The sequence below is a fragment of the Acipenser ruthenus genome, chromosome 29, assembly GCF_902713425.1.
Source record: "Acipenser ruthenus chromosome 29, fAciRut3.2 maternal haplotype, whole genome shotgun sequence".
Lineage (NCBI taxonomy): Eukaryota > Metazoa > Chordata > Actinopteri > Acipenseriformes > Acipenseridae > Acipenser > Acipenser ruthenus.
Window position 1 is genome coordinate 16,910,937 of NC_081217.1, and position 11,515 is coordinate 16,922,451.

Below are 11,515 nucleotides of genomic sequence, written 5' to 3' on the forward strand. Positions count from 1 at the left end.
AAACTCGGAGAAGGGGATAAACCAGCTTCTCAAGCCTAAGCTTAGTGAGTACAATCAGTTAAATTAGCTCTAAGTCCTACCGCTACTGATGCTGAAGGCAAAAGAGGAAGTGACTCTCCGCGCGCTGCGTATAGTAAGCTCCCAAGGGGGCGGGCTTACACGGCAGCTTGCGCGGAGGCCTATCGGCAGCTTTGACATAAAGCTCAGCCAATCCCTACTGCCTGACGGCAATGTCCCATACCTTGATGGTTATTTTCGACTTGAAAGGGAACATCATTACTACCCCCAGCTGCTAGCAGCATCTGTCTTTACAGCGACTTGGTGAAAATAATTGAATGGCAGCATATATGAAATCTGAAACAAAAACACATTAGAAAGTTATCAAAAGTGCCCAGTCATTTAAAGTGGAGATATCAAAAACAAGAGCCAAGTTTGAAGAAACCATTGGGGCAATCTTACCCAAAGCAAATAGGTACAACTGTCAAAGTGGCCACACCATGATATACCTTCAGTCACGCCCCCTTTGGTAGCGAGTGCAATCACGTCTCCTCTAATCCATGACTGACACATCGCCTACCGCAGTAAGGCGCTGACTTCTAGTATTGTGGCTTCACCCCCTTTTTGGATGGCCAACTTCAGGATGTAACTACATCTAATGACAAAGAAGTGAGTTCAAGAGTTTCAGTTCCAGCAACATCCACATCTCTAATATCTGAATGCCCTACTTCTAAAAACGTGTCCTCTCATGAACATCCTGATACAGTCAAGACAGCCTCATGGATGCACTGGAAATCCACAAGACCCTGGCTGGCTTGTCAGAATGTAAGGGTATGTTGTTCTGTTTGCTCCTCAGTCAAATATCTGGGCATTCATAAGTGAATTTCATTCTTAGACTTGATGATGCTTTCATGGATGGAACAACTGCCATGACACAAAAGAAACTACTGAAAAAGATTGATAAGCATGGTCTTGCTTCAAAGTCACATAAAATATGTATGGAAATAATTGAGCAACGGGAAAAATAAATGATCAGAAAAGCATCCCATACTGCTGAAGCAAGGTTTGTAGAAGCAAATATAAAAAAAATTGAAACTGCTGAAAAAATTGTTTAGGGTAGCCTACCAGTGCACAAAAGAAAATATGCCCTTTACAAAACATGGGGAAATTGTTCTGTGGCGTGAATCGAATGGTGTAGGCATGGGTCAGATTCTTGCATCAGACCATGCATGTGCAAACATTCTGCAACACATAAGTCAGGAAATGACCAAGGAGCTTGTAAGTTACATCAATCAGTGTGATCACCCATTTTCTGTGATGGTGGATGAGTCCACAACAGTAAGTGTAAAATCCTAATTTCTGCTAAGAAATAAATAATAAATAATAATATATAATATATATTTTCACTGCATGGCACATCGATTGGAACTTGCACTGAAGAGGACCACCCCAGTCAGCCACTTTCAGATTTTCATTGATTCACTATATGCATTTTACCACCAATCTCCAAGAAACCAGTATGAGCTAAATCCTGCAGCAAAAGAGGCTGGTGTTCATCTGAAATATTTAATGTTACCAATATTAAAAAAAGACTCCCTGAAGACCTCTTGATCTCCGCAAGAGTGTTGCACCAACCACAGTGGCCAGAAGAAGAGGAGGCCAGGGTAATGTAAGACTGTGAGACTACCATATAGGAAACAGTTTCTTCTTTCAGGGAACTGAAGATACTACCATCCTGCCAACCAGCAGCAATGAAAGCTTTGACACTGAGGTTGAAGACTTTGCCATTATCTTCTGCTGAGTGTGAGAGGGGGTTTAGCTTGAAAACAGTGAGTGATCTAGTGTTCATATCAATGAATGGGCTTTCACTACATCTGGCACATCTGCAGAAGTATGCAACATCCTGGTTAAGACAAGGACACCATGCAGCAACGGATAACCCATCAGGACACCTTCCCCACAAGAGCCTCCATTGCATTTGAAGCTTTTCATGTAAAGGTCAGATTCTCCCTTGTTAACTTAGAAACATACACATAGTTATAAGTTCTTCCAGCACTATTTTACTTGTTTGAATAAACAATCACAACATATAAAATCACAACATATGTGTCAAAACATGAATCCATTATTTAAAATGTTATGCAAATCAATATAGAGATCCCGTACATAGAGACCCTGTACAAAGAGATCATGTACATAGAGATACTGTACACAGGGATCCTGTACACAGGGACTCTGTACAACAAGATCATGTACCTAGACATCCTATACACAGAGATCTTGTACATAGAGACCCTGTACAAAGAGATCATGTACATAGAGATACTGTACACAGGGATCCTGTACACAGGGACTCTGTACAACGAGATCATGTACCTAGACATCCTATACACAGAGATCTTGTACATAGAGATCTTGTACATAGAGATCATGTACCTAGAGATCCTGTACACTGAAGTACAGCTGCTCATGGCCTTGAACTTGTGAACAGTACACCCCATGTAATAACGACACTGCTGTTCTCAAGATAGAATCAGCTTGCAAAAGAATAGACTTGATCCCTCATTCCTTTGTACCATTGCCTTGGCTGAAATATAACTAAAAATACACAGATTTCAATAGGATATATTACTATAGTATTCTATAATACATGTATGAGACAATGCATTGCAAAAGACAAGAACATATATAACAAAATGTATTCACGGAGGAAGAAAAGTGTCTTGTACGTACAGGCAAGTGGATACAATGATAGGCATTGCAGTTTCACATGCCGAGGTACCATTCCCCTCTGAGTGGCAGCATCCAGGGGGTACCTTCTTTACTCTTATCACAAATCAAAACCACTGCCCATCTGTTCAGAAGAGTTAGATTAGGAAAGACTGATGCATCAAGAATGGTAAGTGTAAGGGGCTGGGTTCGTTTGTGGCGCTAAACAGAAAAAAAATAAAAATAAATGTGTGCCTGATAAATAGCAAGATTAATATTATCTCTACCTGGTCCTTCCTTGCTCTGTCTTTACATTAAACTCAGAGAGGTCAGATTGACTAATAGTAACTGATTTCATTACCTGGAAGCCTGGGGCATCGCTGCAGGTAATACCTGTTTGCAGGTAGATCTGTAACAAGAGAGTAACATGACTCATGCATTTCATTGTGGCTCCTGGTCTCTTCATTAAAGCAATAGAACTGGTTAACCTGCAGGGACTGCAGCTTGTGTTCTGATTCTACATTCCGTCTTAATCTTTAATCAGACATCATTCAGAGAAGAACGCTCAACAGCAGCTTCTGTGTTCTCTATCACACAACCCATCACCCCAGATTGTAAAACTCATTGACCTTTTCTCAATATTCACTCAATATTCTGAAGTCAAGGTTAAGGACTTACTTTCATAGTTTAGCCTTTTAAATCCAACTTACAAATCTAATAGTTTTTATCCATATGTAAAGTGCTTTGTGATACTGTGGTATGAAAGGTGCTATATAAATACAATACATTGAAATTGAATTGAAATGGCCAGACAGTCATATGAACATCTATAGTGACGGGATTGTGCAGCATTGCTGGACGGAGGGACCCAGGTTTCACATGCTAAGAATAATTTTTTGTTACTGTCACCTTACCGTTTTAAGATGTTTGCAATCACTCTAAAGCAGTGGTTACTCCAGTCCTCTGAGCTCTCAGCTGCTTAACTAAGCCCTCAATTGAACTAATAAGTAACTTAATTAGACATTTTTAATTGTTCTCAGCTCCTAAAAAGCTGCAGATTTCAAGTTATTTAGAACATTTTATAGCTAAGTTGAAATTTCCAGCTGTTTAAAGGGTACATAAAGACCTTTTTATTTTATTGTGTTACATGTTCCCATGTGTTGCTACAACTCTTTACGTAAGGTGTGTGTAGTGTTTTAATTTTTTTTTTTACATTTTGACCACTTTTTTAAACTTTTAAATTGCATTCCTTGCCTCAAGATGGTTTCCCATGTACCCACATGGACCTCTCAAAACTACATTTCCCATCCTCCTCCTGCTCACTGGTAAATCCATCTCAGTTACATATGTGAGCAGGAGGACAAAGGGAAATGTAGTAGGCTGATCTAGCCTGTGTTACAGGTTTATCTATGGCAGGCGTGTCAAACTCCAGTCCTCGAGGGCATTAGGGTCTTCTGGTTTTCATTCCAATTTAAGCTCTTAATTAACATAAATCAATTTGACTTATTTAATATTTTTCAAGGTATTTTACAGTTGATGGTTTTAAAAATGCCCTTGATTCAAGGTACACTACCTATGAAACATTTTGAGGCCTGAAGAGAAGTGTTAAATGTGTCCAGTTAATCAAATAATTAGACCAATTAAGTAATTGAGAGCTCTGGTGGAACGAAAGCCAGAAGACACTGAGTTTGACACCCCTGATCTATGGTCTAGCTCAGGGGTCTCCAACCCTGGTCCTGGAGAGCTACAGTGGCTGCTGGTTTTCTTTCAACCAATCTCTCAGTTACTTAATTGAACCAATTATTGGCTTAATTAGTCAAGATTAAGAGGTGTTCCAGATCTTTAGCCATTGATGATGTGAAGACACCTATAAAACCTGCTGGATAGGGGCTCTCCAGGACCGTGGTTGGAGACCCCTGGTCTAGCTTTTCCTACAGGTATATCTATGGTCTAGCTTGTGTTACAGGTATATGACCGGAAACTACATGAGGGGAATTAATATTGTTCCCACCAGCAAGCATTTATTCCCCCTACATGCATGTTTGTTATTTATCCTATTTCTATGTCAATTCTGCATGCATAATGACAGTAAATGTGAGCAATGTTTGCAGGCTGTTATCATGTCTACTGTAGGTGAGACGGGACTTGTCAGAGAGGACTGGATGGTATAAGGTTAGGGTTAGGGTTAGGGTTAGGAAGGTTTTAGTTGAAAGTGCTATAATAGACCTATATACAAAGAAAGATTGCTTTTGTAATATCTAGTACTTTGAACCATTTTAGTGTTTTAATATACTTCTAATAATCACGTAATGTCGGAGGACTTTCAAACGAGGTAGCATCTGTTCTTTGTAAAATAAAGGAGTTACTGACAGCCTGCCAGAACATATTCAAAGTAGATACTGGAGACAGGAGAGATAAGGAAGGGGTACATTGAATATTTGTGGAGATGTGAATCAGGAGCAATAGCTGCTTGAGGATGACACAACTCAGACAGACAATAAGAGAGATAAAAAGGTGAGTTAGCAACCAAGACTGAGAAACAGACTTGGAGGACAAAACACAGAGCCAGGTGATCTTTTCCAAAGCTACCTCCTGTTGAAGGAGGACTCCCATCGCCTGTGCTCCCACTCGAATCTGGGGTAGTATCCATGTTTAGTGTTATACTTGCTGCTTATATATTTGAATGCATTTATACAGACTCATAATAAAGTGTTGTGATTCAGACACACTTTCATTGTCATGCGTTCCTTCTTCTTCTTACACCTTCGCTCCTGTTCTGACATCATTGAAAGGTAAAGGCATTCTACTCCTGGTGCCATCATTGTACACTTTGTTACAAAAAACATAAGATGGTACAAATATTCAGAAGGGGAACCAGTATTCAGCGTTAACATATATTCTCTGACACGGCACGTGTGAATAGAAACGTCAAAACGATTGTAACGGCACAGGATAAAGGCAGAGCAGTGCTCTCTCCAGGGTAAAGCAAGAACACAACTGGAATCATCAGGGATCTCTGTCTATGAGATTTACACCAGAATTGTAAAATGCTTGTCTACGTGACTTGAATATAACGTTGTGCCTTTGAAGTTATGTTTGGTTGGTTTCAATTTGTGGTTGGGTTATTGACAACAGGTTAAATGATGCAAGAGCTTGGCACAATACCAACAGCTGTGATTCAGCTTTTTTAGTCCTGTTGTATTCTGACATTTTTAAATATCAACTGCGTACTGTTACAACTGTTGGCACACAAATCCTTTCTTTTTTGCTCTTTTTAAACAATTGAGTTTTTCAATTGCAAGATGCATTCCTGGTTTATCACACGTCCTCCGAGGGGGAAGACAAGCTTCTGGCACCACAAGCAGGTGCTGAGGGAGGTGGGGCTGGGTCTTAATTCAAAATCTAACCCTGAGAAGTACTCCTAGGAGAAGGGGCATTTTTAACACATTGACAAACCTTGCTCAGTGCATTCCCCAGATCGTCACACAGAGGGGTGATAGTGGCCAGTCTATAAGATTAGTATAGCTAGTCAGGTAGAGTGAACCTGCTTTCAATAAGAGGGCACCAGTAGCTAAAGATGGACTTGGGCAAGAGGCTAGTTAGTTAGTTAGTTAGTAATGTAGTTAGTCAGTCTGTTAGTTGGTTAGTGAGCAAATATTAGTAAAAGACTGATTTTCAATTCCAAGTCGATCATGTCAGAGAAAAGGGCCTTACTCATAATCGGTGAGCCAGTGTCCCCCTGAGGTGCTAGGGCTGGAATCTGGTTTGAATTACAGGGTCACTGAGCTCCTCCTGGAGGTGCTAGGGCTGGAATCTGGTTTGAATTACAGGGTCACTGAGCTCCTCCTGGAGGTGCTAGGCTGGAATCTGGTTTGAATTACAGGGTCACTGAGCTCCTCCTGGAGGTGCTAGGGCTGGAATCTGGTTTGAATTACAGGGTCACTGAGCTCCTCCTGGAGGTGCTGGGGCTGGAATCTGGTTTGAATTACAGGGTCACTGAGCTCCTCCTGGAGGTGCTAGGGATGGAATCTGGTCTGAATTACAGGGTCACTGAGCTCCTCCTGGAGGTGCTAGGGCTGGAATCTGGTTTGAATTACAGGGTCACTGAGCTCCTCCTGGAGGTGCTAGGGCTGGAATCTGGTTTGAATTACAGGATCACTGAGCTCCTCCTGGAGGTGCTAGGGCTGGAATCTGGTTTGAATTACAGGATCACTGAGCTCCTCCTGGAGGTGCTAGGGCTGGAATCTGGTTTGAATTACAGGATCACTGAGCTCCTCCTGGAGGTGCTAGGGCTGGAATCTGGTTTGAATTACAGGGTCACTGAGCTCCTCCTGGAGGTGCTAGGGATGGAATCTGGTCTGAATTACAGGGTCACTGAGCTCCTCCTGGAGGTGCTAGGGCTGGAATCTGGTTTGAATTACAGGATCACTGAGCTCCTCCTGGAGGTGCTAGGGCTGGAATCTGGTTTGAATTACAGGATCACTGAGCTCCTCCTGGAGGTGCTAGAGATGGAATCTGGTCTGAATTACAGGGTCACTGAGCTCCTCCTGGAGGTGCTAGGGCTGGAATCTGGTTTGAATTACAGGGTCACTGAGCTCCTCCTGGAGGTGCTAGGGCTGGAATCTGGTTTGAATTACAGGATCACTGTGCTCCTCCGAGGTGCCAGGGCTGGAATCTGGTCTGAATTACAGGATCACTGTGCTCCTCCGAGGTGCTAGGGCTGGAATCTGGTTTGAATTACAGGGTCACTGAGCTCCTCCTGGAGGTGCTAGGGCTGGAATCTGGTTTGAATTACAGGGTCACTGAGCTCCTCCAAGGTGCCAGGGCTGGAATCTGGTTTAAATTATACCTTGGTATCAGTCAGCTAGCCAATCAGTTAGGGGCCCAAGAGAGGCTCCTGTGAGGACCTGTGGAATGATCAGTCCATGAGTTTTAGTTTTAAATTAAATCCAAACGCTTGGCTCTTGCTTGAAAAAAACAGCATTGTACCACACACACACACACACACACACACACGTGCACACTGAGACACGTTTGCATTCCTAAATTTGTGGGGACTTCTCATACTATATTTTTATTTACTATTTCTAACTCCAGTCAGACAAAACTCCACACAAGTCGAAAAACAAACTAAATATTTTGGCACTTTTTTTAAGGCATGTTTAGTTCTTAAAAACGTGTTTTCCAAAGTGGGGACGTCCCCACAACATCGTTTTTTGTGGAGTCACTATCTTTATGGGGACATTTTCTCAAATTTTGTCTGCACACTGATAGTAATAACTGCCTACACACACACACACACACACACACCCACAGACACAGACACACATACACTCAACCCTGTGGTTCTATTACCTGCTCTCATGCATGTTTATAAATACAGCTGCAGTGACACCTTGTGGTCAAACATCCCAATCGAAGGCAGTGTTTTGTATTCTTGTACCTGACCACCACTGCCACCATTCTGTCATGTCAAGTATTGCATAAACATTATAAACAAAAGCTCACTTCTTCAGTCTTTTTTAAAATCTTTTCATCACTCAATTTCTAAACTACTATTACAAGAAACAACCAGTTAGACCAGTGATGGGGAACCATGGCCCTTCCAGACCAGGTACTAACTCCAATCATGTTCTAAAGTGTGTAAATGAACCAGTTAAACATCTATACCAGTTCATCATGTAACGATTCCAGTTAAACATCCATACCAGTTCATCATGTAATGATTCCAGTTAAACATCCATACCAGTTCATCATGTAACGATTCCAGTTAAACATCCATACCAGTTCATAATGTATCAATTCCAGTTAAACATCCATACCAGTTCATCATGTAACGATTCCAGTTAAACATCCATACCAGTTCATAATGTAACGATTCCAGTTAAACATCCATACCAGTTCATAATGTAACGATTCCAGTTAAACATCCATACCAGTTCATCATGTAACGATTCCAGTTAAACATCCATACCAGTTCATCATGTAACGATTCCAGTTAAACATCCATACCAGTTCATCATGTAACGATTCCAGTTAAACATCCATACCAGTTCATCATGTAACGATTCCAGTTAAACATCCATACCAGTTCATCATGTAACAATTCCAGTTAAACATCTATACCAGTTCATAATGTAACGATTCCAGTTAAACATCCATACCAGTTCATCATGTAACGATTCCAGTTAAACATCCATACCAGTTCATCATGTAACGATTCCAGTTAAACCTGGTGTAGTGTGGCCCTCCATGACATATTTTTAATATTAACAGTATCTCATCCATAACTATAAAACACACAATGATATGTTGTCTTACTAAAAAATATAATAGCGTAATCTATGACAAAGTCGAAATGTTAAACGGTTATTTTAGTGTTACTACAGTACATAAAGGACGCAGTTTAAATTTTATGCAGGAACACTTTTTCGACAGCATGTGGCAGTGATGGCACAGAGTCTGGTGCAATCTGTCTTAATGATCTCACAGGAAGAAGCCCTCAACCACTCCTTCTGTTTAGTGAAGCGGTAAAGCTGACCCTTTGGCATTTAAATGTAAAAGAACAATAACCTGAACAGCCTCCCACCAGGGGAAACCTTGCAGAACGGATTAAGATTTTCACTGAATGGTGAAGGCAATGTGTGTTTGTATAGTGATTCGTAACTAATTGATGTTTACGTCCTTCAAAGTGGCTCAAGGTGAACGACAGACAGTTGAGTTCCAGGTCAACCTCCTGATTGCTCGCATCTCAAAGCTCCTTTCCATTAACCCCTTGAATGTTTTTACTCCCAGTCTCTGCTAGCGGCACTGCAGGTAATACCAAGTTCAGACTTGTCAGGCTGAGATGAGGAGTCTTATCTTCACCTGCCTGAGTTGGGGCAGTGGGTCACTGTGCCTGATTAGAGCTGCAGATTGCACACTACAGAATGGTTAAGATTACAGGGGGTAACAATTCAGAAGCCCTCAACCACTCCTTCTGTTTAAACAGAAAGAAGGGAAGACCTCGTTCCAGGTTTTACTAGGAGCTTGATTAGCCCCAGTGTATAGGTAACAAGCTCAGGCATGTCCTATTAAACTCATAACAAAACCAGTGATGGATCAAACTGCTGTGCAATGGGAGTCTTCCTCTATCGGTACAATACTTTAATTTACAGACTACAGAAAAGAACAAAAGCACTGTGCAATCTTCTTTGTTTTGTTAGGGACAAGGCAAATGAAAGAAGTGCCTGTTAAATCTGAAGCACTCTCTTCTGGGTGTGATTGAATCTGAGCTGCAGGAGAGACGCTGGGAAGCACTGCACCTGCTTTCCGTACTCACTGGTCCTGATCCACTGTGCGGTGTGCTATGTGTTTGTTCATGCACCCCCTGATCCAGCGCCCTGGCGTTCAGCCTAGCTGCTCCTGCACTGATTGAATGGGAGGAAGTGCACATCCTTGGGTGAAGCCTGTACACCAGTTCAAGTGAATGTTATGACTTTACCAGATGGGCGAAATGAATGGTTTATTTCCAAGCGCAGTGTCTGTGTCAGGCTGCATGTCTGTCTGCTCCTGGGACCCTGGTCATTCCCGCAGTGAATTCAAAGTTAAGCCAGATAGCCATGACAGCTTATTTTAGTTTAAAATCCAACATGATTGTTTGGCCAGTTCTTTAGAATGAGATTTTACAAGCCTTAGTAAAAGACTGGGCTCTCTCTTCAATGCACTTTGCTATTGACAAGGGGAGGAGCATTCAGTATTCCAAGTGTGATTGGCACCTTTCAATCCAGGCTGACTACCCTGCATTGCACAGACCTGCAGCAGTGTACGTGCCTGTTGTGTCACAACGCGGGCCTCACCCTCACTCTGTTTGTAAACTGGGAACAGGATGTGCTCCTTGCCTGGCTCTCCTGTTTGCCAAAGTCACAGCAGCAGCAATGTGCGGTCAAGCGGATTCTCCTCTGGTTAATCATTGTGCCCTCACACACTTAGAACATGTTTGTTAAGTGGGATGTTTCAACCCAAAATAGGAGTTTTTTTTTGCTTTTTTCATTATTTGAATGAATCCTTGCAGAGGTCTCTAGAAAGGTTCTCAGTGGCACAGCAACTGGGATATATTTATATTAAATCTAGAGTTACAGTGCCTTGCGAAAGTATTCGGCCCCCTTGAACTTTGCGACCTTTTGCCACATTTCAGGCTTCAAACATAAAGATATGAAACTGTAATTTTTTGTGAAGAATCAACAAGTGGGACACAATCATGAAGTGGAACGAAATTTATTGGATATTTCAAACTTTTTTAACAAATAAAAAACTGAAAAATTGGGCGTGCAAAATTATTCAGCCCCCTTAAGTTAATACTTTGTAGCGCCACCTTTTGCTGCGATTACAGCTGTAAGTCGCTTGGGGTATGTCTCTATCAGTTTTGCACATCGAGAGACTGACATTTTTGCCCATTCCTCCTTGCAAAACAGCTCGAGCTCAGTGAGGTTGGATGGAGAGCATTTGTGAACAGCAGTTTTCAGTTCTTTCCACAGATTCTCGATTGGATTCAGGTCTGGACTTTGACTTGGCCATTCTAACACCTGGATATGTTTATTTGTGAACCATTCCATTGTAGATTTTGCTTTATGTTTTGGATCATTGTCTTGTTGGAAGACAAATCTCCGTCCCAGTCTCAGGTCTTTTGCAGACTCCATCAGGTTTTCTTCCAGAATGGTCCTGTATTTGGCTCCATCCATCTTCCCATCAATTTTAACCATCTTCCCTGTCCCTGCTGAAGAAAAGCAGGCCCAAACCATGATGCTGCCACCACCATGTTTGACAGTGG